We start from the raw sequence: 27,453 nt of genomic DNA, 5'->3' as shown, positions 1-27,453 counted from the left end.
CAGGCAAACTACCTAGTGTTTTATACGGATCGCACATCTAGGATTCAAGAAGATATTAGTAATGCCTTACTCTGCTTGTCCATGTTACCCAAACGCTCAATTCCACAGCAGAAGGAAATGTATCCCCAGTGCAAGCGTTTGTACTACCGACCACATTATTTAAAGTAGTTAAGTTTTTCCTCATTTCCTGTTGCGTTTCTGCATGTGGCCGGTGGCATATGAAATGAATGATTTTCTCACTGAAACGCAATAGATAGAAATCCTGAAATATCTTCCAGAGTTCCCGACGCTTCTATAATTCAGAATGAGTCTAGCTTATACGTGCGCCCAACATCAGTATAAACCTAGAGCTAAATACTAAGTGTTCACTTGTATATATATATGTACGTTAAAAAAAATAACACGGATAGCACAGCACTTAATTAAGAACAGCCGCAGGAAGATCTCAGGCTCGGGACAATTTGCTGGGTTGCATCTGGGGGAGAAAGGCTCACAGCGAGCGGGTTGGAGTTCGTCCCGGACTCTGGTTCCGGTCAGGGCACTGGTTAGCAATGCGGCCCCTTGGGCTCCGTGTCTGTGGAAAACTGAAGCCAATAAGAGAACCTAGGCTTTTTTTATTATTTTGTTTTGCTGAATTAAGTAAAAAGAAGCAGATAAAGTGACTGACCCAGTGCCTGACCTGATAAGTGACCATTTAATAGATGTTAACTATGGCCTGACCAGGCGGTGACACAGTGGACAGAGTATCGACATGGGATGCAGAGGACCCAGGTTCAAAACCCCAAGGTCACTGGCTTGAGCGTGGGGTTGCTGGCTTGAGTGTGGGGTCATAGATATGACCCCAGGGTAGCTGGCTTGAGCCCAAAGGTTGCTGGCTTGAAGCCCAAGGTCACTGGCTTGAGCAAGAGGTCACTCACTCAGTTGTAGCCCTCCCCCCCCCGTCAAGGCACATATGAGAAAGCAATCAATGAACAACTAGGGCACCACATCGAAGAATTGATGCTTCTCATCTCTCTCCCTTCCTGTCTGTCCCCTTTTGTCCCTCTCTCTGTCTCTCCCCCCCCCCCCAAATGCAAAAAGTAGATGTTAACCATGATTTTCTCTGATCCTTTGTGTCCACACCTATAAGATAGCCACATCACACAGCGGCAATACTCACAGCTGCCTCTAAGTGTTGTCATGAGGAGTAAATATGATTATAGGTATGAAGCAGAACCCAGCACGGACTGCTTCCCAAACTCGTCCCCCAAGTTCTTATCCGCAGAACCAGGCCGGAAGCTGGGAGAGCTTCAAGGATGACACCTCCCCGGATTTGAGCTTATTACTTATTTATTTCTGCGTGAGACGATTTGCCGTTTAGATTCCTTCCAGGCTCACTTCTTTCTTTCCCATCTCAATGAAACGACTTAAACTGTGCCACTCAACCAGATGAAGAAGGTAAGCTATCGCGTGGAAATCAGAGTCAACTAGAGGGAAATTATTTCCAGCGCAGTCAGAAACAAAGCGAGACACAACAAACCCGAAGTTCAGGGTCTGTTCAATCTCAGGGAATTGACAGAAATAACATGATTGTGCTTCAACTGCTATTGTCAGACCCTTTCATTACCCCTAGCCATTGTTTTCCCTGGCTAGTGTGTCTCTTTCCACAGAGATTTCCGCAAGAGAAGGGTCTGAAGGAAGCTGCGACTCGCTTTTTTTTTTACTGGGGACCGAAAACTGATTCAATTCCAGCCATTATTTTAACTAACTGACGGAGAGACTGAGTATTAGAATGGCTGTGTTCTCTGCCACGAGCACCAAAGAGAACGAAGGCCAGCCGCTGACATACAACTAACTGCAGAGGTTCTTCTGGGAGGAGGACTGGGCGTGGCAGTCTGGCCTCCGTGCCGCAGCGTCCAGGGGTGCCCGGGGCTGGGAGGAGGACTGGGCGTGGCCGTCTGGCCTCCGTGCCGCAGCGTCCAGGGGTGCCCGGGGGCTGGGAGGAGGACTGGGCGTGGCAGTCTGTCCTCCGTGCCGCAGCGTCCAGGGGTGCCCGGGGGGTTCCACAGGAACTTAAGTTTCTCAAAACCAGCGGTGGGATTCAGTGGGTTCGCGCTGGTTCGGCAGAACCGATAACCTAGTTTTTATGTTGAGTTTGGCGAAGAGTTGTTAAAATGGCCCTTGTCACCAGGGCTCTCTCTCAGGCGGGCGCCTGGGCAGCCGCCCAGTGTGGAAGTCAGAAATCGCCATTCCTCACTCTTCTTGAACGTTCATCTGCGCCACGGCGTGTTCTAAGCGCCCGTAGTCACGGTCATTCCGCCCAGAGGTGGAAAAAAATTGCAAGCGAGGACGCCAATCAAGAAGCAATATGGAAATACCTTAAATAACAGTCTGATTGTTTTGTCAGGTATTACAGGTACTTAATATTTTTTCATGAATATTTTAAAACCCTTATAACACAATCTAGTTTTGTGTACCTCTTTTATTGTTCTTATTTAAGCATTCAATGCCTGAAATACTAAACTACCTTTCAGCATATCAGTTTTCTTTTTATACTTAAAACGGTCACGAGGGCAGAACACCGGATGTTACATGATTCGAGTCCCACCCCTGCTCAAATCGCTCCAGCTTCTGGCCAGGCTGACTGAAAGGGACGTCAGTGACATGAAGGGAACAGGGACACGAATTCCTGTCTGGTTTTAGATAAGTGACTGTTTGTATCATTAACTAGCCTGCGGACCTGGAAGGACACCAGAAGTTCTTCTGGGGTCATGCTTCAGTTTGAAAGCTGGCCACACGCTGGTGGGGAAGGGTTGAACCCCGTGTCTTTCCGTCAGCTCCACACAGCCCGGTTTCCAGGAACCTCCTGACGTCACTGCCCCTTTGGGGCATTTCCGCTTCCAAGTCCGTACCCTGAAACTCTGCCCACGGGCAAAAGAGACAGATGGATGAAACATGTTTACCACGGCCTTGCTGACCAGCCCTTGTACTGTTTTCCTTAGACTAAAGAAAGCTGCGTTCTTCTCCCCTCGTTCTGTCCGTGATCAACCTCTCATTTCTTACTCATGGAGAAGTCCCTCACGGAGGCCTGCAAAGCAGGTAAAAAAAACCAATTCCCCATTTGGGGGAAGTATGACATCACCCGCGGTGGCCTTTTCATTTGCTAGAAATAGTAACGATGGCCTTGGCCTAAGCTGGTAGGAGAGGAGCTTAGAAAATCAAATGACCAGGACAAAAATAATTAGTCTTCATTTTCTTGTTTCCAACCTGCACATACAAATAGTTAGAATGCCTGCTCCCTAATCCTCATTAGGAAATGTTGAAGAAGAGCAGCATGGGGGACGTGTGTGGGTGGAGGGGCTTGGGGAAATAGGAGAAAACTGAAAAAGACCACAACGCCCGGAGCGTTCCTTCTCACCCGGAGTGTCCCACAGGCTCGGAGACGGCTGAGCTGGACGTTTTCCCTTAAATAGTGTTATTCCTCGTTTTACGCACAGGAAAGCCACACGCACAACCCCAACTAGGTCTCTCTGCTGAGAATTCTCTTTTTGTTAGACTTGAAGGTGAAATAATGTACATGGAATTAGCAGTATATGAAATCATTTTACATGTGGTGGTGTCCCTGAGACTTAAGTTCATTGGCATATTGATCTAAGAAAAAGAATTATGATTAAAAAAAAAAGTAATCTAATGGCAATGTTGGGCACCAGTAACTCTCTATTACTGAGGAGTTGGTTTTTTGTTTTTTTTTTTTTGTTTGTTTGTTTGTTTTTAATTTGAAGGCCCAGAGGCATGGGGTTACAGGTCGGTGATAGGCAGAGTGTTTTAAAAATATCCCAAAGGCACTAAACAGAGCAACTGGCTGCCCAGGAGGAATGACCTCACATCCAGGTTCCTGATGATTCGAGTTTGAGTTACAGCCACCAAACCGGCTACCGCGGATTGAATCATAGACCCGACTTTAACATTTCCAATGGTAGAAATTATAGTTCAAAGCATTTTATGTCTTTAAACCATTTAGGCTTTAAAATTCCACGTGTTTCCCCATCTTCCAGCATCCATTCTAAATGTGTCTGGTTTCTCCCTGTTAGTTCTTCCCCTTCCCTACCCGATCTCTCATTCTGATCCATTATTTGCTGTGACTTGACTATTCTGCTATCATAGCATAGCACCACAGGGCCTTTGCATGTGCTCCTCGCTCTGCCTCAAGCCATCTTCCCTCAGAGTCTGTATAGTACTCTCTTTCCTGTGGAAGGAGGCTTTCTCCACACACCTGGTTAAACCTGCCCCTGTCCCCTCTCCCTGCCTCCACACTCTAGTCCCATTATCCAGTCATCTGGTATCCTGTACTGCTCATATTTACCTGATTGTTTCTCTGCATGCGCGCAGTAGAATGTAAATTCTGAGGTCAGGTTTTCCCGTCTGCTTTGCTCACATTTTGTCCTCAGGGCTGGGCCCGAGGACTAGTATGTAGGTGTTTAACAAAAAAGCTGGATGGGTTCTGGCTGGTTGGCTCAGTGGTAGAGCATCGGCCTGGCGTACAGAAGTCCCGGGTTCGATTCCCGGCCAGGGCACACAGGAGAAGCGCCCATCTGCTTCTCCACCCCTCCCCCTCTCCTTCCTCTCTGTCTCTCTCTTCCCCTCCCGCAGCCGAGGCTCCATTGGAGCAAAGTTGGCCCGGGCGTTGAGGATGGCCCTGTGGCCTCTGTGGCCTCTGCCTCAGGTGCTAGAATGGCTCCAGTTGCAATGAAGCAACACCCCAGATGGGCAGAGCATCGCCTCCTGGTGGGCATGCCGGGTGGATCCCGGTTGGGCACATGCGGAAGTCTGTCTCTCTGACTCCCCATTTTTCACTTCAGAAAAATACAAAAAAAAAAAAAAAATGCTGGATGTATCACAGCAGCATTTGTTGTAAACTGTGGCCCTACCTAGAAATAATGTGTATTTAATTAATATAACTAAATATTAGTGGATATTTCACAATGAATATAAAATAGTCACAAAAATTAGTGAATATTTCAGAATGAATATGAAGCGATAAAAAAAAGCATTTGATTTTTTTAATTAACCAAGAACACCAGAAAAGCAAATGACAAGTCAAAGAAAGTTGTTCGATTATGCAAATGAGATGCAAAACCAACTTTTCTTTCATTGGTGAAAACGCACCGTACAAAAGGCTGAAAGTACTGAAGTATCTGCACGTTCCCTGATCTCCCAATTTTTGTGAGCAGTGTAATTCTTATTCAGGAATCTTAACTCTCATTAGACATTTCTTTGATATTCTTACTTTAGAGTAAGAGGAAAAAAAAACACACACTAGGATTACCCCACACCCTTTCATAACAAAGTGCTAGGTCACGCAAGTCGCAAACTGAAATGTCATAAGGATTTGGGCAGTTAAATAAATGTGTGAAGCACTCCATAAAGGGCGTTAGGGAGTGGTGGGGTCTGCGATAAATAGGAAGCTCACATATAACCCTACCTAAAAGCGTTAGGATTAAAAACAAAATTTAAGCCACACGCCTGCCTGGAAGAAACCTGTCTACCTGTGGTTTCCAGGGCCCACATTAGCTGTCAGCGTGTGGCCAACAGGACCATGAAAAACATTTCCTAAGTCCCAGGGTTTTCTCTATCTCTTCTCCCCTCTCGGGCCTGGGTGTGCGCCTGACGCCATGTCAGGATGGAGATGCTCAACTGATCAAATCTAATTACATTTGCTTCCCAACTAAATTGTCTATCACCTTCCCCTCTTGTGAGAGAGATGGCCCCTCCTGGGTCCTCGGCATCAGATTATTGCAAACCTAATTGATTTGCAACATTTCATTAATAAAGTTAACTAAAACTAATTATACATATTGAATAAAGTTCCCCATGAAATGAATTATTCTATTTAGCTTAAGGGTTCTTAATTGTTAGAATGAATTGCTGAGGAGGACGACAGAATTATATTCTCCTGGGACGTCTGGCTATCCATATACACGTAGATATAAATCCAACCAAGACGGACTGATTGGATGAGGACACCACAGATACCCCCCCAAAATAATAACTGGTTAAATACAAAAGTTAAAGATATCCAAACACCCTCCTAAGAAGATAAAAAAATCACAAAAGTGGTTCTATAGATCTCTTCATTGCAAGACTTCAAATTAGGTCTTAAATGTGTCGTCTCTTGAGGAAGCTAGAATAAATTTTTACTGACATTTACTGTTTGATTCACAGTCTAACTTTACTTTCACTTGGTTGGTACATATTCTACTTCTCATTCTTTTTTTTTATTTTTTATTTTTGTATTTTCTGAAGTGAGAAGTGGGGAGGCAGAGAGACAGACTCCCACATGTGCCTGACCAGGTTCCACCCAGCACGCCCAACAGGGGGTGATGCTCTGCCCATCTGGGGTGTTGCTCTGTTGCAACTGGAGCCATTCTAGCTCCTGAGACGGAAGCCATGAAACCGTCCTCAGCAGCCAGGCCAACTTTGTTCCAGTGTAGCCTTGGCTGAGGGAGAAGAAGAGAGAGATAGAGAGAAAGGATAGGGGGAAGGGTGGAGAAGCAGATGGGCGCTTCTCCTGTGTGCCCTGACCAAGAATCAAACTTGGGACTTCCACATGCCAGGCCCATACTCTAATGCTGAGCCAACTGGCCAGGGCCTCTATTTCTCATTCTTTAATCCGGATGGTGTGTTCCATCTAATTTATCCATCTGATTAACTCTACATCCTGGCAGAAATGCAGAAGGCGCCCACCACTATCCCCCCAGTTACCCCAAACCAGGCTGATGCACTGTGGGCTAAAGCTTCTCACGGGGCCACTGCCAGCGCTCCCCGTTTGTTCAGTTGTGTACAGAGAGACGTGCTCATTAACGGCTTCGAGTTGGAAAAACGATGGCTCGTCCCTTAGTGTAACAGATGTCCCGTGAGAAGCTGTGGTCGCCCACGACCTGGTTCGCATTGCTTTCATGCTGCTGAAGCAGGCTGGAGTTCTGGGAGTGCACTGCTGAGGGGGACACTCCGCAGCTTCGTCTTCCTGCTCTGCACCCCGACCCCACGAGGGGGACCAGGCGGCAGCCAAACACCCACATGCTTCTTCCTCTGTGACCCGGGAGCGTCCTCACTGAGGAGCCCAGGCTCAGGCTCGATCGAGGTCAAGAGACAGCCCTTCCCGACAGCCTGGTTTTTATCTGCAGCGGCTGTTTGTTTTCTACGGGGCCCACACTGTGTGCCAAAGGGTTCTGGCTTTGCCGGGATGAGAGGAGGAGGAGGGAGGCTGCTCCTGACGGGGCGTTCTGCTCACGGTGCGACACGGTTCCTGTTGTCCCCGGGGCCCCCTCTGGGTGAGTCTGGCGTTTGTTTCAATTCTGGGAAGGTGCCAAAGAACTAGTTCCAGATAACTGCTTACCTTTTTCCAGGTAGGCAGTATATCATTCCCTTTCTAAGAGTTCCTAGACCTTTCTGGAATTAAAAAGCAAAAAAGACTTCTAACTGTCTACTTCTCTTCAAGATCTTAAGGAGAATGACGACTTAGGGGAAGAGAGAGGAAGACAACACTGAGACGAGTCAAAAGCTCTCTCTGCCAACAAAACGGCCTCTCGGCTTGAAGGCTGATGCTCTGAGCTCTCTTAATCGTGAAAACATTAACAGCGACATAATTTAAATTCGTCTCCTACATAGCTAGTTCTGTGCTAAGCACATCCACCTATATTATTCAAACCTAGGAACAATGTTTCCATCGAAGGCTAGGTTATTGGGAGGACAACCTATAGAAAAAAAAAAACCTCTCATGATTTTGTTTGTTGAAAAAACATTCCACAGATTGCTCATGTTTATTTTGCCTTGTTTCGTTGGCAAGACTCTCGGATTCATATTTGACAGTTACAAATTGGGTTCCAACTCCTACTACTTAGGAGTTCACCGAAAAAGGGTACTTTTACATGTGCAAATAAAATTATTGACTGAATATTTATCTGCCCCTTCTCACGGCCAGTTATGTGGCTATTTCAAATGCTTGATGCTTGAATGACTCAAAGGCAAATAAATGTGTTTTAATTGTCTTGCCCTGTGTAACACGCCACCATTAGTCCCAGAGCCAAATGTAATTGAACGAGGGGCTGTAAGTGACTGCAACGTCACCGAGACTGGCATTCTGATAACGGGATCACTGCAGTGGACCACGGGGACTGGGATGTCTAAGGATATACTAGAAGGGTGGGATTGCACTCATTAAAATTCAAAACAAACTACTGCTCTCTAGGACCTATCTATAATTCGGAAATAAAAGTGAAGACTTCTAGTATCGAGAACATTTCCATAAAAGAAAGAAAAAGGAGAAGAAATGAGTGGTCTGAGATTTATTGTGCTTTGCTCTTTTGATTGCTTAAAAAACATAAGTTCGCTTTAGCCACTATGACTGAGACCTATCTAGAATTGCAGAAAAAGAAAATCTTAAAGGACATAAACAGTTAAGAAAGATAAATAGTGGCCTTTGAAAATGACCTTCCATCTTTTCTAGTGTGTCTTCCTCTGAGACATCCAGGGTCAAGGTAAGAAAAGATAACAGCCATAACTGTGTGTAGTCTTTTCACAATTTCTGAGAAGACAAGAACTTCTGACTTTAGAAGACTCTATAAGTTTTTTTTTTTTTTTGTATTTTTCTGAAGTTGGAAACGGGGAGAGACAGTCAGACAGACTCCCGCATGCGCCCAACCGGGATCCACCTGGCACGCCCACCAGGGGCGATGCTCTGCCCACCAGGGGGCGATGCTCTGCCCCTCCGGGGCATCGCTCTGCCGCGACCAGAGCCACTCTAGCACCTGGGACAGAGGCCAAGGAGCCATCCCCAGCGCCTGGGCCATCTTTGCTCCAATGGAGCCTTGGCTGCGGGAGGGGAAGAGAGAGACAGAGAGGAAGGAGGGGGGCGGGGTGGAGAAGCAAATGGGTGCCTCTCCTATGTGCCCTGGCCGGGAATCGAACCCAGGTTCCCTGCACGCCAGGCCGATGCTCTACCGCTGAGCCAACCGGCCAGGGCCAGGGCCACTATTTTTTAAAGTCATATTTATGTACTCTATACAGTAAAATCCACCCTTTTCAGGTGCACAGCTTGATGAGTTTTGAAAAACGCATCCTTCTGTGTAATGAGCACTATAGTCGTTCTATAGGATATTGAATCACCCCTCCCCCCAACATCTCCCGGCACCCCTTCCACCGACCCCCGGCCTTGGCAACCACTGACTGATTTCTGTCCCAATTGTATTGCCTTTTCCAGATGGTCACATGATTGGAACCACGCAGCGCAGAGCGTGTCCTGCCTGCTCCTGTCACTGCCGAGTGGCATTTGACCGTGGGAGACACAGCACCGTGTCTCTTCCCATTTTCCTGGCGGTGGACGTTTGGATGGCGTCGTCTAGTTTTTGGTAACTAAGAAAGAAGCTGCGACGAGCAGTCACGCTCGGGTCCTTGTGTGAACATGTATTTTCATGCTTCCTAGGTAAACGCGTGGAAGTAGGGTAGGTAGGTGGGGTAATGAGCATTTCTCTGAGTTTAAAAGAAACTGCCAAACTGCTTCCCCGAGGGGCGGTACCAGACGAAGCGTTCTGAGAAGCGAACACCACCCCGAAGCATTCGCCGACGACGGACCCCGATTCTCACTGAGCACAGAGATAGTTTTATTTTATATCCAGTTTTTAAAGGTTTAGTTAGTAGATGTCTTTAAAAAAAAAAAAAAGCCCATCGTGGATTAGATATAGTAAGCTAGAAAGCTTTAGGAACAGGCTGTTATCAACTGGAAGCAGCCAAACATGACATTCACCAAAATGAATATCATCACTGATTTAAAAGGTAGACAGGAACCGACCAGGCTGAAATTCTTCTAACTGCTAAGTTCTTTTTTTTTTTTTTTTTTTTTTAATTTTTCTGAAGCTGGAAACAGGGAGAGACAGTCAGACAGACTCCCGCATGCGCCCGACCGGGATCCACCCGGCACGCCCACCAGGGGGCGACGCTCTGCCCACCAGGGGGCGATGCTCTGCCCATCCTGGGCGTCGCCATGTTGCGACCAGAGCCACTCTAGCGCCTGAGGCAGAGGCCACAGAGCCATCCCCAGCGCCTGGGCCATCTTTGCTCCAATGGAGCCTTGGCTGCGGGAGGGGAAGAGAGAGACAGAGAGGAAAGCGCGGCGGAGGGGTGGAGAAGCAAATGGGCGCTTCTCCTATGTGCCCTGGCCGGGAATTGAACCCGGGTCCTCCGCACGCTATGCCGACGCTCTACCGCTGAGCCAACCGGCCAGGGCCCTTAACTGCTAAGTTCTATCTGACAAGTTCCCTAACATGTCTGTATACTAGAATCCCCTGGGAGTATTTTATAAGTTTTAGAGCCCAGGGTGGCTCAGTGGCTAGAGTGTTGTCCCGGCGTGCTGAAGTCATAGGTTCGATCCCAGGTCAGGGCACCGAGGACAAGCGGCCAATGAGTTGTGTGCAACTAAATGGAGCAACTAAGTGGAATAACAAGTTGATGCTTCTCTCTCTCCCTCCCCATCCCCTTCCACACCCCCCCCCCTTTGTTTCAAATCAATGGGGAAAGAGACCAGTTTCAGAGTACAGGCTAGGCCTCCAAATAAATAAATCACAGACCAGGGTAGAAGCTCCTTGGATGATGTCCCTGGATAGCCAAGTTTGCAATCACATCCTAGAAGCACAGGATGACCTCAAAGGTGTGTGCACTTGCCTGCTTGGTTCTGGGCAAGTCGCTGCCGTAGCGGTGACTTCTCTTCTCTATAATCGGGAGTTTGTAGGAAGGTAAACCCCAAAATGACTCGGCATTAAAATTAGATGGTTCTCGATATCATTAGACTGAAAACAGTCATTCCTAGGGGACTCCATTTTCCAAGGAACGGCTCTATTCTAAATGGTTTGTTTCAAAAACCTCTAGAAAAAAATGTTCACACGATGACAGTTTTGCTCTTGAATATTTAGACAGTTATATTTTCCTCTTAAATGATATTGCTTTATGTTTCTAAAAACACTTAAAACATATGGAGCAGTTTCTTAATTACTGAGGGTGACTGTTTTGGATAAGCCAAATTTAAAAAAGCAAACAACTCTCAGTCCTTCTCAGAAAGAATTATTTGTAAAAACAGTTGTGAAACTTACCAGCTATTTTTAGAGCCGGTCTACGGAGCTACAGAATCTAGGTTATATTCTCAGAATGTTACTGTTTGCTGAACATATAGGAAGTTCGGATTGCTGGAGGGTGTTCAGCGCTGAATTGGATTCTGCTTTGGAAGGCGCCCACCTGGGTCCACCGATATACGTCAGTGCCATGGTCACTGACTGCCTTGGGATACTGAGGACCCACAGGTGACACTGCATGAGAATACTTAATTTCATATATTAATATGCCAAGAAAACAGGAAAAAGACAAGGGGCCCTGTGAGAACAGGGTACCAGACACCCTACCTCTGAGAACACTGGAATTTAAAAACTAGTTTCCAAATAAGTTTAAGAGAGCAGGCACCCTTCTTACCAACAGCAGTCGGCTCCTTCATTAATAAGTTTGTCTGTGGCAGCACTGTCCCACAGAACTTGCTATGACGATGAAAATGCTCTCTCCCTGGGCTGTCTAATCTGTGGCCACCAACGACCAGTGTCTACTGAGCACGGGAAAGGTGGCTGCTACAGGCTGAGGGGCTGAATTTTAAATTTCACTTCATTGTTAATTCATTCGTATTTAAATTAAAATAGCCAGATGGGGCACAGGGCGCCCTTGGTGGACGGCGCAGGTCTATAGGTTTTTAAGCCCCCAAAGAGGGTCTGGACTCTTTTCCGTTTTCCTAAGTAGATTTCAACCTGAGACTTTTTGGTTCTATAAAACAAGGTTTGAAATGCTGTTTACACATTCCTGCTTTAAATCAATAAGAGATCAGAGTTCTGTCGTTGTAAGCTGGTTAAAGCGACATTACAAAGTTCAGAAGGTCCTTCTGAAAGCCCTGTCTGTGTTTCCCGGATCACGTCCACGGACTGGAACTGAGCCTTGGAGATGATCTTACAGGAAGCCGAAGGCATCCTGGCTACTTAGTGGCAGAATTCATATAGCGTCAAGTTCTTAAACAAAAAACCGAACGAAGCACGTTTTTTGGCTTGTTCATCTGAAACCGAGAAAAGTTTGAAAAGGTTTAAAACGTCCCATGATGCCTTCTTCAGTGTTTTGCTATTTGTGGGCCAACTGTCACAGTTATCTGGGGGGGGTCTTGCTCGAAGGTGTGTGACTGTCGGTCAGAAACAAAGGGCTTCCCAAATGGAGAAGGGCAGCTGGTTCGAGACTCATTCCAGCCGGAAGCCCTCTTTCCCCACGGTCAGGCTGGTGGGCAGGACGAGACTGAGAGCTCCTCCTCTTCCTCAGCGCCCTTCGGAGGCAGAGGAAAGCGTCCTGTCTTCCTAACTAGGACGTCTATTTTAAGCACCTTTTCCAGAGTTGGATTTCTGCTGAAAAGGTGCAGGCCAGATTCCTAGGCTTAACTACACCTCAAAGAAAAAAAAAAAAAAAGAACCCTGAAGACCTTCCAGTGACAGAACTCCGTGGAATGTTACTATTTTTATCTCCAAGATTAAAGCAGTCCTAAATAGTTTTCTGACACCGCGGTAGGGTTCCCCTCCAGCAGAGCTTTCCCTGATGTGACAGCTGAGCAAATAATAAAACTCACCTCCACGGGGTCTCCCCACCCACCACCCAGCCTGGTAGCCTGTCTTCTACTCGGATAAAATGTAATCACACGCATTCAGAAGGGGGAAGCTACTCTTTTCTTTCTCCCTGGAGTTTCTCCTTATTGATTGGGGAAGCTGAGGGTTTGTTTTCTGAGCTATAGGAAAAAATATAAATAAATCTTGTGAGCGAGGTAAATGCAGGAGTTATTTTTATTTTTTTTAAATTTTAAATTTTAAAGCCCACGTGACAGGAGTTGGAGGTAGACAGCATCCCGGGTGACTGCCCAGGCTCAGACCTTCCAGGGGTTGGACTACATGGGGGTGAGTGGGTGTCCCCATCTCTGGTTTCAGAGGGTCTTTTCCCCTCTATCTCTGTGGGGTCAGGGAGATGTCTGTGAGAAGGAGAGGGAGGCGTGTGGGTTTTCAGGAGGTGAGCAGGTCAAGTTTTATTCCCGAGTTTCTGTGCTCCTGGGAAGTAAGCGCTGGGCGTCTCAAAGGTCCCATCTGCCATCGTGTGGCCGAAGGAGCACATCGTGCCCCTCCTGGCTCTCCCAAGGCCCCGGGCGGTGCTGCACACAGAGCACTGCTCAAAGCCATCACCCACGCCACAGGGAGATCCTTGTCACAGGGACTGTATGTTGTCTCTCATGTGGTGTAACGTCGATTCAAACCTGAGTGTCTTGGCAATTCAGACACTGTTTACATGTAAACTTCTACAAATACACACGTGTTCTTATTTTTATTTATTTATTCATTTTTAGGTGAGAGGGGAGGAGATAGTGAGGCAGACTCCCACATGTGCCCTAAATGGGATTCACCTGGCAACCCCATCTGTGGCTGATGCTTGAATACTGAACTATTTTTAGTGCCTGAGGCTGATGCGCTCTAATGGAGCTATCCTAGCACTCGGGGCCCTGCTTGAACCAATTGAGCCATTGGCTGCAGGAGGGGAAGAGAAAGAGATAGGGAAGAGGAATGGGAAGAGAAGCAGATGGTTGTTTCTCCTGTGTGTCCTGACCAGGAATTGAACCTGGGATGTTCACATGCCAGGCTGACACTCGATCCACTGAGCCACTGGTCAAGGCCAATATACATGTGTTCTTAAGCTGTTTATTGGAAGGGCTGGGGTAAGACTGGAATTTCCTTCTTCTCTGCTTCCTCTGTTTATGTCACAGGGCGAGGATACATGTGGCTTTTGGGTGACCCCTGCTGTTGACGCATGACAGAAAACTACCAACAGATGCAGCGCATTAGCTGCAAGGTATTTACCTGGGTGCAGGGCTTCTGGGCGGCTTCCGTCACTCACTCAGATGCAAACTCCAGCCACTGGAGACCAATTCGTGATGCATCAAACCTGGAAAGAAAAAGATCAGTGCAAGTCACTGGATATGGCCGGATTTTTAGCTTTTAATTTACAGGGTAAGCATGGACCTCACATGGTATAGCTGCTCTTGTAGGGAATGAAATCCTCTGGTCCCCCGCCCCCCACGGACATGTATCTTCCTGATACCGAGTTAGGTGGCACTAAATGGCTGAGTGGGCGTGGACCCTGTCCCTCTCTGCTTCTCATCAACTTCCGCCCCCACACCCAAGGTGACGCACATTAGAGAAGAACAGAACATTTTGAAAGGGTAAAGTAGTGCAATTTTATCCTCAGACCCATCTGCAGACATGACTACTAAATATAAGAAATCGATTTTTACTTGTGAATCCAGTTTAGCTCTGATAAACAATTCTTTTTAATATAAAACTTATACAATGATAAACGATAATTAAAAAATAATTTAAAATAATTTGTTTTGTATTTCATAGGAGCAATACCCGCAGGTGATACAGATGTCAAGTTGCCAACGAGTATAACATACAAGGACATGTGTGGGCCCTGGCTGGGTGGTGCAGTGGATAGAGTGCCATTCTGGCACGCTGAGGTCGTGGGTTCGATCCACGACCATGAGGGAGGTCAGGGCTAAGAGGGAGGTGGCGAGTACACAACTAAATGGAACAGCTAAGTGGAACAGCGAGTTGATGCTTCTCTCTCTCCCTTTCTCGTTCTCTTCCCCCCCCCTCTCAAATTAATGGGGAAAAAAAGTACATGTCTCCTAGCCCTCTCTCATTGTCTCTCTGGATCCACTTTCCAGAGCTACTTCCTACCAATAGCTTCTTATACACCCTTCTAGGACTTGTAAAAAATGTTTTTATATCATCTAAGTGTATGCGTATTGCCATGTTTTCTCACTTAACGTTAGACTACTCTGCTCTTTGCTTTAACACTTTTTAACTTAATAATATGGTTAGCAGAACTTTCTACACCAGTATATGTTCATCTACCTCATTCATTTCAATGACTGTACTGAATTATGTTAATTGACTGACACATGAGAACTTACTCAACCAGCCCACTATGAATGGATCTTATGGTGTTTTTGTTTTTAGTTTTTCTTTTCAGTTTCCCCTTTTGGCTGCTTAAAAGACTGTCGCAATGATCATATTTATGCATACGCATTTTTGTACTTATTTGACTTTATCAGTAAAATAATTTCCAAACATAATTAATGAAGCTCAGCGTTTGAATACTCTTCAGTTTTTGAATGATACTCAACAAAATGTCTTCTATAAAAGTTACACTGATTTATGATACCCAAAATTTGGCTTTTCTCAACTCTTAATTTTTTTTCTCAGTTGGAGGAATAAAAAGAGCGCATTTGCTTTGATTTGCACTTCTTTAGTTATCAGTGAGCCTGGGCTTCTTTGCTTTCTTATTTTATGTAGTTATTTTATGTAGTTACAAGCTTGCCCAGTCATGGTTTTTGCTCATTTTTCAAATTGGTTGCTCACTGTTTTTTATTTTAAAGAGCTCGTGTTATGTTAAGGAAACTGGCATTTTATATGTAAAGTGTGGCAAACTGCTTTCCCAAGTTCCTGTTTATCTTTTTACTTTGTTTATGGTGTTGTTTTTTTAATACATATACATTAAAATACATTATTTTTTACGTAGCCAACTTTATCAATGTTTTTCATTATGGAGTTGAGGTTATTTTGTGTAAGAAATTTTTTTAAAGCTGAAGAGTTAATCGGGAAGATTGTATTACCTTTTTTTTAAAATTTATTGATTATAGAGAGGAAGGGAGAGAGACAGAGGAAGAAACATCGATTGGTTGTTTCCTTTATTTATGCATTCACTGGTTGATTATAGGTTACTTTTTTTCAAAACAACACACATCAGCGTTATGAAAGCACTGCTGTATAGAAGAATTTTGGCATTAGAAAGACCTATTTCTATCCCTGTTTCTTGGTGGCTTTGTTGTAACAACAAAAGAAGTTTCCCATAAAATGATCTTGCCTATGAAGTACCACTATGGTGTAAATTCTGTGGAATCTGTAAGGCTCAGTGTACTTTAGGGCAAAGTAGAGACAGGGGTTATTCTCCAGAGAGCTAAGAGCCATTACTTAAGATCTGAAATCAAGAGCAGGTTAAGGAAAGTACCATGTAATAGAAATTCTGAGACACCAGAGAGTAAGAAGCATAAAGTCACAGAGATTCATTATTGGAAATTTTGAAAACATATATAAAAAAAAAAAAGAAGAAAAATATCATCTTTGATCTTAGTCTTGATCTGAACAACCCTCAAAAGCTTTTAAGATTTGTTAATATATTTTTCCTAGTCTTTGTTATCTGGTCTACAAACATGTAGGCATTTAAAAATATATATCGGTCATTCAACTCACAAATCAGTACTAATATACCTAAATTACGTTCATTGGAACATTAATGATCCAAGTACAAACTCAATGGCGACCTTGACAAGACTATCAAACACACACACAGTGTATTCCATTCATGATTCCTGTTCACTTTCTTTGTCACCAAATATTTTTAAATAGATTATTAAATATATATATATATACATAAATATATAAAACACTATGGCTACAGAATGTTCCATCATATGGCTTAAATTAATGGGAACTTAAAAAAAGAATCAATAAATTGATTTGTGTTTCTCTTCACAAATCCATCCTGTTAACCTAGTAGTAGATCAAATGGCAGAACACATACAAGAAATTATGTCATAATCATATCAGATTCTTTTCCATTCCTGATAAAGTGTCAGTAATTAATGGTGTGCAGGATAAGAGCTGGGAGTCATCATGGCACAATATATTGGCACATCATGGCACATACGAGAAATGACATCATTGGACTAGAAAGAGTTAGATTACTAAAGCTGGGCTCATGGAACGTTCTGGTTCTAGGGGCTTACCACGTAGACTCAGGAGCTTGTAAACTGTATTTGGATTGGATGACAAGAAGAATCGGGGTCAAAAAGTGAAGAAGGTATACGTGAAGATAAACTAAAAAAGTATATGGCTTTTACTAGAAGAAATGCTGTGAGATTTTTTTTTTTTCAATTTATTTAGAAAAAAACCCGTCAGCATAGTATTAGGACATGCAGCCACCATCACACATCGTTGTGCTCAGTGAGACCAGCAGGACTATAAAAGGGTCATGGAGGACCACTGACGTTGCAGCCTTTATCAGCACCAAGAACCACTGCCGGCTACGAGCAGGGTGTCTCCTGGACACTCCTGCCCCCTTGAGTTGACCTAACGGGTAACTCACAAGGTGGATGGTTTACTGTTAGTGCCGCCCGTACATCTAAAGTTCTAGATCCAAGCAGCGAGAGAAAGCCTGTCTCCCGAGGAGGTGGCCCTTTGTTCCTGAGAACACCGTCTCTGCTCAGTCCTCTCACCTACGATCACAAGGAACCCAGAGTCACCTGTCCTCTGAGCAACATCAGTGAGCTCCCGTCAAAACAGTGGACATTCGGTTGGGTCCCACTGACAGCTGTCGGAGGATCTACGGGCCCTGGGAGAAATCACTCGGACGCTGGAGTGTCTGCGGACTCACCGGCTTAAAGTAGGTTACCACTTGCTTGCAGACTATACTCAACCACAGCTTTGGCAAACAACTGCTTGTGTATCAGTATTTATATTAAAAGTTAAAAGAGTGATTTCAATTCAACTCGAGAGAGAACATTTTTTATACCCTCAAAAGGCCAAAACGTAAAAACAGTCAACTTCAGTTAAGTTATAGGAAAAAACAAAGCTATCAAACCTTAAGTTGTAACTAATGGGCTGCCACGGTTTTACTTCCCAACTCAAGAAAGAGTTTCTAGAATACTTCAGTATTGCACTTAAAGGGAAGATGGCAGGCAAGTGTTATAACTAAACAGAAAGCGATCTTTTTTTTTTCTCATGAGGGAAACAGAATTGGATTTCAAATGATAACTGTAAATAAGTTCTCAAATAATTAGTTGGCCTTAAAAAGCAAGCAGCGTAGGGTAGGGCAGACAGTCGGGTGGCCGCTAAGGGCTCAGGAACCAGACTCCCTGTGTTTGAATCTGGACTCTACCCGTTACTGCATCTGAGTGGGCTACTCGCCTTATTCCTCAGCGTCCTGAGCCACAAAGTGAGGGTGTAGCAGCAACTGTTTTATTTTATTTTTGTAAGTGAGAGGAGGGGATATAGAGAGACAGATTTCCTCACATGCCTCAACAGGGATCCACCTGACAACCAAACCAATGGAGCCAATGGCTGCGAGAGGGAAAGAGAGAGAAGGGGGAGGGGGAGAGGGAGAGAAGGGGGAGGGGGAGAGGGAGAGAGGCAGAGGGTCGCTTCTCCCGTGTGCCCTGACTGGGGGTCGAACCTGGGACATTCTCATACTGGGCCGCCGCTCCATCCATTGAGCCAACCGGCCAGGGCCAGCAGTATTCATAGTATTTCATGAGTATTTCATAGAGATGTTGTGAGGATTAGGTGAGACATGTTTAAAGGCTGAACACTGTGTTGGGCACACTACAGGTGCTGCTGGCTGTATTTAAAACATTTATTTAAAAGGCAAGAAAATAACCTCCAGGTAATAACTTTGAAGGCCGAACAGGGTGTTGTGCTTCTCTGACTTTACTGGGCGTTTGAATCACCTGAGGATCTTGTTAAAATGCAGATTCTTATTCAATGGGCCCAGGTGGCCTCTGAGAAGCTGTATCTTTAACCAGCCCCTTTGGTGATGTCCATGAGGCTGGTCTGTGAGCCTTGGACACCTGAGGTCATCGCGGATGGCTGCTCCCAATTTGTGATATAGTGGTTCTCAAAGAGGAAGTGGGAGAAGGGGCAGAAAGGAGAGTGCGGACAACAGGTGTTAGACTTTAAAATGCTCCCTGGGCAACTGTCATAGCCTTGCCTTTTTGTTCCTGAACACCTGGAGAACCACTGACTTGGCACGTCAACCTTCTATTCACTTTCATTTCTCTTTTCTTACTCTTCCCTGGAGTGTGGCTCCTTGCCCTTCCAGCTTCAGGCTGAAAAATGGTGTTAATACTTTAGTTCCCCGGTCAGTAAGACTAACACATCCGTTTTAAGTCATTGTACTCCACCATTGTACGTAAGATAATAGACTTAAATGAGATTACAAAAATGGTGCCTAACATCTCTCTTCTAAAACAGCAAGGATCTGGAAACGGATTGAACATCTCCCAGAGCTTTAGCAGAAAACAAAGAAAAACAAAGCAACGACTTGGGGAGCGCGTGGTAACTCAGCGCGAGGCCCCACGGGGCGTGGTCCATGCCAGGGAGGAGTCGCGCTCCCAGACGGAGGGCAAGGCTGTGCGGGCTACTGCGGCAGCCGCTGAGTCCAACAGTGTGACCACGTCAGACAGGCCACCTGCCGGACAGGTGGACAGGAGCAGGGTTGAGTTTACAGGGCTTCCCACCCCAGCGGCACTGAGGTTCATTAGAGAAACCCATATCTAAGTATATACTTAGCTTGACCAACATTTCTCTAGGACAAAGATCGTTTTTTCTACTCTGGTGGGTCCTCGGGGCTAAATATCACTTAGATCCACCGTATTCCCTTTGTAGGTATCTTCTACTACGGTTGATACTCTAGTTCAGGGGTCCCTAAACTATGGCCCGCGGGCCGCATGCGGCCCCCTGAGGCCATTTATCTGGCCCCCGCTGCACTTCTGGAAGGGGCACCTCTTTCATTGGTGGTCAGTGAGAGGAGCATAGTTCCCATTGAAATACTGGTCAGTCTGTTGATTTAAATTTCCTTGTTCTTTATTTTAAATATTGTATTTGTTCCCGTTTTGTTTTTTTACGTTAAAATAAGATATGTGCAGTGTGCATAGAGATTTGTTCATAGTTTTTTTTATAGTACGGCCCTCCAATAGTCTGAGGGACAGTGAACTGGCCCCCTGTGTAAAAAGTTTGGGGACCCCTGCTCTAGTTGGTACGTTTCACAGATATCATTCTTCTTTTTCCAAGGCAGATAACAGGACTGTGGTTAATAGAAAATGGAAAAGAGCTAAAGAAAACTTTAGAGAGCAAATTAGCAATCATCAACTCTCTTTAAGGGGGCAGGCCATATGTGTAATTCTCCAATATTCTTACTCTGAAGTAAACCATTCACACTAATTAAACCCATTGATCTAAATAAGATCAAATTTTGTTCTTTACCATCAGTTGGTGAAGAACAAAACAGCTTATATATGGATAGAATGAACAAGGAATCACATAAAAGTTGACTCAAACGGAGTAATTATGAATTTGATGATTTAGAATTTTAAGGACATCTAGAACTGGGACTTGGAGTAGGAAGGCACGATGAGGCTATGAGAAACAAAGCATACTCACTTCTTACCCGTTTTCCAAACCTGTTAACGTTAGAGATTGAAACGTGAGACTAGCAACACAATTTCAACTATTCTTGGGTATAAGAAGGAAACTCCAACAATAACTGGACAATTCTAGACGTTTATTTCTACGTAAGACATTTAGATGATGTACCTATTTTAGAAACGAAACAAACAAAAATCTCTTAAATTGAGCTATAAGAATAACGTAAAATAAAGCAGCCACGCCAACAATTATATAGTACATAGGGAATTCTTTGTTAGTGAAATATGTTGAAAGACAATTTTGGTTTTTATACTCAGGAGAATTTTTCCCCCCTGTGGCCATCTACTATGACAAGAATCTAAATCAAATAGCATAACTTTAATGTGAACACAACCAGAGCTGAGAGCAAGATGCACTTGTCATTTGCATAATTATTCTAAATATATACTTTAGTTTTTATTTCCAATTGTCAAATTTGTCATTAAAGTAATCACTAATGATACATCTGGCAACTTTATAGCTCTTTAGCTTTTTCTCTTTCTTTCTTTTTTGCTGTGATTGAGACATAATTTAGAACTTTAATAGGATAATGACAGTCATTTGCCAAATCAGTTCAACATTACCTTAACTCCCTCTAGAATACTCCCTGATTTAAGATGGTTTTGCATATTAAGCCACTGAGAAGTTGATTCCCAGTAGAAATTATTCATATCACAAACAAAATAGAAAACGTAATGTGATAGCTACATTTAGACGGGAAATCAAATGAAATTTACTTTTGCTTAGGGGGAATTTTAGTGGACCTTTCATAAGCACCTACGTGAAAAGAATGAACCCTGTCATCCAATGACGTCAGACCGTTCTGAGAGAGAGAAGCCTATTTTGAAGAACAGTGACAAGCACTTTCCCAAGGCGGTGGGTTGAGACCTTGAGCTGTGCCCTGTGGGAGACGACAGGGAGACAGTGTCCCTGACCTGGCCCCGGGCGCTTCCTCTTCCTCACGGTTTGAAGCTCTAGCTCTGCATGCATCTACCGCCCCAGCGAGTCTTCAAGACGGCTTCTTAACCTTCCCAACACTTGGATATACTTCAACCTTCTAAATAAAACCCTTAGTTTGCCAACCTACGTGGGAGGCTCTGGCATTCCCCTCGTCATGGCTGGGTGGGACGAGGACGAGGGACAGGGATGAGCGTGGGAACAGAGCCCGGGAGCTGTCGCTTGCTGGGCAGCCCACGCACTTAAGTGATGGGACCTAGTCCCGGTCCCCGAGAACAAAGTGGAAAGGAAAACGCAGCGACTCTCAAGCCGCTGCTTGGAAAGGACCACCCCGTGACAGCACAGATAACACGACCGGGGACACGCATCATGCCTTTAAGCTCAGTTCCATAGGGTATTTCACCTGGCTTTTGGGTCAGCAGCAGGTTAAATTTTCTTCCCTTAGTTTCTCCCCAGCAGAGGGCAATTAATTAGTCACAGTAATTGCTACAGCTGGATAAGCCACAGCAACAAAACCAAGAGATGGTATCTATACATACAATCCTTACCTCAGACTAGAAAAACACCCCAAGTAAGAAAAACCGAACAAGCCACAGTTCTTGTCTGGTTTTGAAAACACTGACTCAGGGCTCACGCGTGACAGGAAAGGTTTAGGCTTGGAGCTTTGGGACACAGAGCACTGCCGAAGCAAAGTGGTGGAAAGACAGTTCCTACGCCTCAAAGATGAGACCTCTCTGGTGTCAGTGGAACCAGGAGAAGGAAACCCATTTTCTTCTGAGTTCCAGGAGGGAGCAGTTAATTCGTTTTAAGGTCAAAGAGGAATCAGACCAGAAATGGAAGCCTCGTGATGGACAGAGACCAGCGATGTCAGGACGAGAAGGGGAAGACACGTAGACAGCCAACTGGACACTAATCACCATGAACTTGAACCCAGGTGGAGACCTGGCCAGGTGCGTCCACTCCCTGAGCCTCAAGTCCAGTTACAGGAGCTGCTGGCCCTAAGTTGTGGGAGGGACACTTGGAGCCCAGCACTGGGAAAGCGACTGATTGTCCAGAGCAGGAGGGCTATTCTGGCAGTTTCTAAAATGCCAAACATGGGCAAAAAGGGTAATTATTTTAGACTTATTAACAAGTGAGAAATAAGAAAAAGGAATCCAAGAATTCTACTATTGGAGAGACACTTATGGACAGGGAATGTGAGGTTCAGAGCTCTTACAGGACACAGTTAAGTGGGTCTCTTCTGGGCCCCTGCCTGGTCCGCCCAGCATGGTGGTGGTGGCGTCCACCCTTGGAAGGGGAGATTAGCCATGATGGGGGGCAGGGAGATGCCACAGGACAGGAGGGAAACAGGCGGTTCCTGGTTTTTTTTTTAGAGAGACTTACAAGGGGGTTATAGCTTCTGCTAAGGGGAACAACCGCCTGGGACCCGGGTCCCCGGGATGGCAACAAACACCAGGAGAAGCACGTTGGGAATACGGCACCTTCTGGAGGAGATTCCAGAGGTTCTGTGGGTAAACAGGGAACAGCCACCGGCCTGATTTCTGGCCTCCCTCACTGTTACTTTCTCCACCTGGAATGACCCTAGAAACAAAGGTAGCCAAGTCCCAAACGTGATCCCGAGGGAAAGAGAGCGCCCAGACTTGCGTCAAGAAGACAGGGCGCCTGAGTGTGGTCTTGGGGTTTGATACTTAGGAGGCCACCAGCGAACCAAGGTTTGGGAAGGAAGTCCCACGTGGGTTCCATAGCCAGGTCTCTAAGCTGCGCAAGGACAAAGGTGCGGGAGGCACTGGGGGCAGGACGCGCTGAGGGCTCCCGCAGCCTTTCGCAGGCTGGCAGCGTGGGACGGCCCGGCTGGGTGTTGCAGAGACCTGGAGAGCCGGGTGCGGGATGAAGAGGTGGCGGAGGGAAGGCGCCCCAAGGGCTGCGTCTCCAGTCCCGACTCCGTTACAGACTCGCCCGGGGCTAGGCTGTGGGGGTCACGGTGTGGAGATGCCCGGGCTCCCCCTTCTCCGGTTTGTGGAACGACAGGCGCCCGGAACACCTGGCGGTGGGCGAGTCTGCCTCAGGGGGGGGGGGGGCGGCGTCCGGGGCCAAGGACCCGCGGGAGGGGTGTGCGGGGAGGGGAGGGGGGTGTGCGGGGAGGGGAGGGGGGTGTGAGGGGAGGGGAGGGGGGTGTGCGGGGAGGGGGCGGGGGGTGAGCGGGTCAGGGCACCTCCTGGGAAGCAGGGGGGTGTGGGGCCTGGGGGCCCCTGTCACGTCGCCTTTGAAGTGGTACAACTTTGAAATACACGGACGCCCGGCAGAGTCGTACCGGCGTCCACTCAGCTCGCGGTTAAAAGACAGAGTTAGTTAAAAAGCCGCCAGAAGAAAGTTTACTTGGTTTCATCCCGTTTTAACAGACATCGTGCTTTCTATTCCAAAGGATCTGGTCAAATCGGGATGAAATACTGGGGGATACGCGACAAACACGTTCACACTGTACCCTCCAGACTCGGACGCGCCCCTCGCCCGACCTGGGGAAGGGTGCCGGCTCGGGGTGGTCGCCGCAGCCTCCGCACTCCCGCGGTTCAGTGGTTCGGCACGAACCGGCTCGACACTCTGCGCACGCCGCCCGCAGTCACTCACCGCGCTCCACTCACCGCACCCCGCGCCCGCACCCACGCCCGCGGCGCGTACCCACTCACCGCGCCCCGAGCTCGCACCACCCACCGCGCCCCGCGCCCAGCCGCCCGCACCCGCTCACCGCGCCCCGCCGCCCGCACCCACTCACCGCGCCCCGCGCCCAGCCGCCCGCACCCACTCACCGCGCCCCGAGCTCGCACCACCCACCGCGCCCCGCGCCCAGCCGCCCGCACCCGCTCACCGCGCCCCGCGCCCAGCCGCCCGCACCCACTCACCGCGCCTGGGCGCCGCACGCACGTCGGGCCGCGAGCTGCGGCGCTGATCCGGGTCCAGCTGGCGCTCCGGGGTCCGGCGGGCCGCTCAGCACGGTGACCGCCACGGACCGGGTGGCGCTGCGCGCGGCGCGCGGGCTCAGGCTCGGGGCCACGCTGGGGCCGGCGGACAAGCGCTGGAACCGTCCGCGGAGAGGCAGCCCCGACTTTATAGGGCTGGGCGTCGCGGCGCCGCGCTCCGGGGGCGAGGCTCTGTTTTGCATTCCCTCCGCCTCCGCCCCGCCCCGGGAGACCCTCTCCGCCCAACCCCCTTGCTCTCCAGATGCTGCCGGAGGCGGGATAACGGCGCAGCCGGCCCGGGTCACCTATGGGAGCCGTGGCCACCTGGCTCGGACCCGCCTCCCGGACCGGCCGAGGAGAGGCCGCGAGCTGGGGGTTCAAGGGCAAGCCGTTCACGCTGAGATTATTGTTCCTCTTCAACTTTTTTTTTTTTTTTTTTTTTAACTTGTAGAAGTTTTAAGGCTGAGTTAGGAAATTTCTTTCTTTTTCCTGTAACTCAAACTTTGGCGTCACCCCCCGTGGATCTCAGATCCATCCCACAGATTAATTTCAGAGTTAAGAGTGAAAAGGGGGCATTTTTCTCTGTCCCATTGGTCGTGCAATCAGCATTGCATTCTTTTTTTTTAAACTATAAAAGCAGAAAAAGTTAACAAAATGTGACCGAATAGTTAAGGAAGCACTAATATAAATTCCTCACAAACTCTTTCAGAAAAAGAGAAGAAGTATCTTTTCCAACTCATGCTGTCAGTCCAGTGTTGCCCTGACGCCCAAGCCAGGTGTCAGGAGAGAAGAGGACTATAGCAAATGTTTCTTGTGAATATAGATGAGAATCTTCAACGAAATGACAGCAAATCTATCCAATCACATAAAGAGAATTATATACAGTGACCCAGTGAGATTTATCATAGGAATGCAAAATTCTTTGACCAAAAATCAATTGTTGTAATATACCACTTCAATAGAACTGAAGACAAAAAAACACAGGATCACCTTAATGAGCAAGAACAAATATTTGACAAAATCCAACACCCTTTCATAATAAAAATAAAAACATTTAGCAAACTAGGTATAGAAAGGAACTTCCTCAAACTGTAAAGTCTATGAAAAACTTAACGAACATCACACTTAATGATGAAAGACACTGGTTGTGCGTCTGAAATCAGGAATAAGGCAAAGATGTCAGCTCTCTAAACTTCTATTCAACGTTGTACTAGAGGTTCTTGCCAGGGCAATTGGACAAAGAAAAAAAAAAAAAAAGAGGCATCCAGATTAGGGAGAAAGTGAAAGTATTTCTGTTTGTAGATGATGTAATCTTGTGTATAGAAAATCCTAAGGAATCAATTTCAAAGCTCTTTCAACTAATGAGCAAGTTCAGCATGGCTTTCAGATAAAATCAGTTGTATTTCTTTGCACTAGCAATGAACAATCCAAAAATGAACTTAAGAAAAAAACCACACTTACCATAGGTCAAAAGAATAAAATCCTTAGGAATCAATTTAATGAAAAAGGTGTAAAACTTGTACACTGAAAACCAGAAAACATTGTTGAAAGATACTAAATTAGATCTAAATGAATGAGATGACATTCCATGTTCACAGACTGGAAGACTTAATGTAATTAAAAGAGCAATAATCTCCATATCATCATACACAGATGAGACACAATCCCTATCATAATCCCAACAAGCTATTTTTAAAGAAACCAACAAGGTAATTTTAAAATTCACATGGAAATGCAAAGGACCTAGAATAACCAAAATTATCCCGAAAGAGAAGAACAAAATTGGAAAAGTCACAATTCCTGATTTCAAAATTTACTCTAAAGCTATAATAACCAAGATAGTGTGTCACTGGCATAAAGATAGGTATATAGCTCAATGGAATAGAATTGAGTCCAGAAATTAAACCAGTACATTATGATCAATTGTTTTTTGACAAGAGCACCAAGACAATTCAATGGGAATAAATGATCTAATAATACTAGACTGGATATTCACATGCAAAAGAATGAAGTTCGGCCTCCTATGATACCATAAATAAACAAAAACTCAAAAATGGATCATAAAGAAACAGATCATAGACCTAAATGTAAGAGGTAAAATGAAAAAAAAACCAACAACAACCAATAAGCATGGGAGTAAATCTTTGTACCCTTGGATTATGCAAAGTGTTCTTAGATATGACACCAAAAACTTAAGCAACACAATAAAAATAGAGAAATTGGACTCATCAATGTTAAAAACTATGTTACAAAGGACAACATGAACAAAGTTCAAAGACAACTCACAGAATTAAAGAGAACATCTGCAAATCGTGTATTTGATAAGAACTTGTATTCAGAACATATCAAGAACACTTTACAATCAATAATAAAAACAAGAGTAATGCAATTTAAAAATGGGCAAAGGTTCAGAATAGACATTTCTCCAAAGAAAATGGACAAATGGCCAATAAGCAAGTAAAAAAAAAAAAAAAAAAAAAAAGCACATCATCAGTAATCAGGGAAATGCAAACCAAAACCATAATGAAATATCACTTCACACCTACGAGGGTAGCTGTAATCAAAGAGTCAGACAATAGCAAGTATTGGCAAGGAGATGGAGAAGTTGGCGCCCTCAGACATTATTGGTAGGAATGTAGGTATAATGGTGCAGCCACTTTGGAAAACGCTCTGCTTAAAATGTTTAGCATAGAGTGACCATATGATAACATATTTTTAAAAAAACTTTCACAAAGTAAAAAATACCAACTTGTCTACAATGTAATCAAATATGTAGCAAGTGTGAGTTTCTGCAGAAAGACTCGGTGGGACTGCAAAGCTGAAGAAGACGCGTGCCAACCACGGAGGGAGATCCATCCTCCTTGCCCCCTAGATGTGCCTCTGGGGCGGGGCCCTGCTTGGGTTCACTGTGTGCCCACATGCCTGGCACACACAGTAAGAATGCCCGCAAATGCCGACAACGTACAAGACTGACTTTGAGCCCAGATGAGCGATATATCTTGGCAACAGTGTTGTTTGAGATGCATCTTGAAGGATAGAATGTTAAAACTAGGAACCGAGGGAACAGCTTTTATATATATATAAAAGTACTTTGACAAAACATTATGATTGGTATGGGAAAGAGAATTGCTAGAATTCTGTAGAGCAGATGCATG

General features: G+C 45.8%; 1 protein-coding gene across 5 annotated transcripts in view; it reads right to left on the bottom strand.

Annotated features, from left to right (window-relative positions):
• The window catches only part of AGTR1 (angiotensin II receptor type 1), a 53,200-nt gene extending 28,732 nt beyond the window's left edge, over positions 1-24,468 (bottom strand). For 2 of the 5 annotated variants that reach the window (XR_010746800.1, XR_010746798.1), the window contains exons 1-2: positions 24,242-24,468; positions 13,941-14,025 (exon numbers count right to left, since the gene is read on the bottom strand). The gene's annotated coding sequence lies outside the window, so the exon portion shown is untranslated. The other 3 variants (XR_010746797.1, XR_010746799.1, XM_066347341.1) reach the window with 3 other exon arrangements.
• Positions 24,469-27,453: the final 2,985 nt, after the last annotated feature.

Source organism: Saccopteryx leptura, chromosome 8 (assembly GCF_036850995.1).
Source record: "Saccopteryx leptura isolate mSacLep1 chromosome 8, mSacLep1_pri_phased_curated, whole genome shotgun sequence".
In the NCBI taxonomy this organism is placed as follows: Eukaryota; Metazoa; Chordata; class Mammalia; order Chiroptera; family Emballonuridae; genus Saccopteryx; species Saccopteryx leptura.
This window is presented reverse-complemented; position numbering and strand designations above follow the sequence as displayed.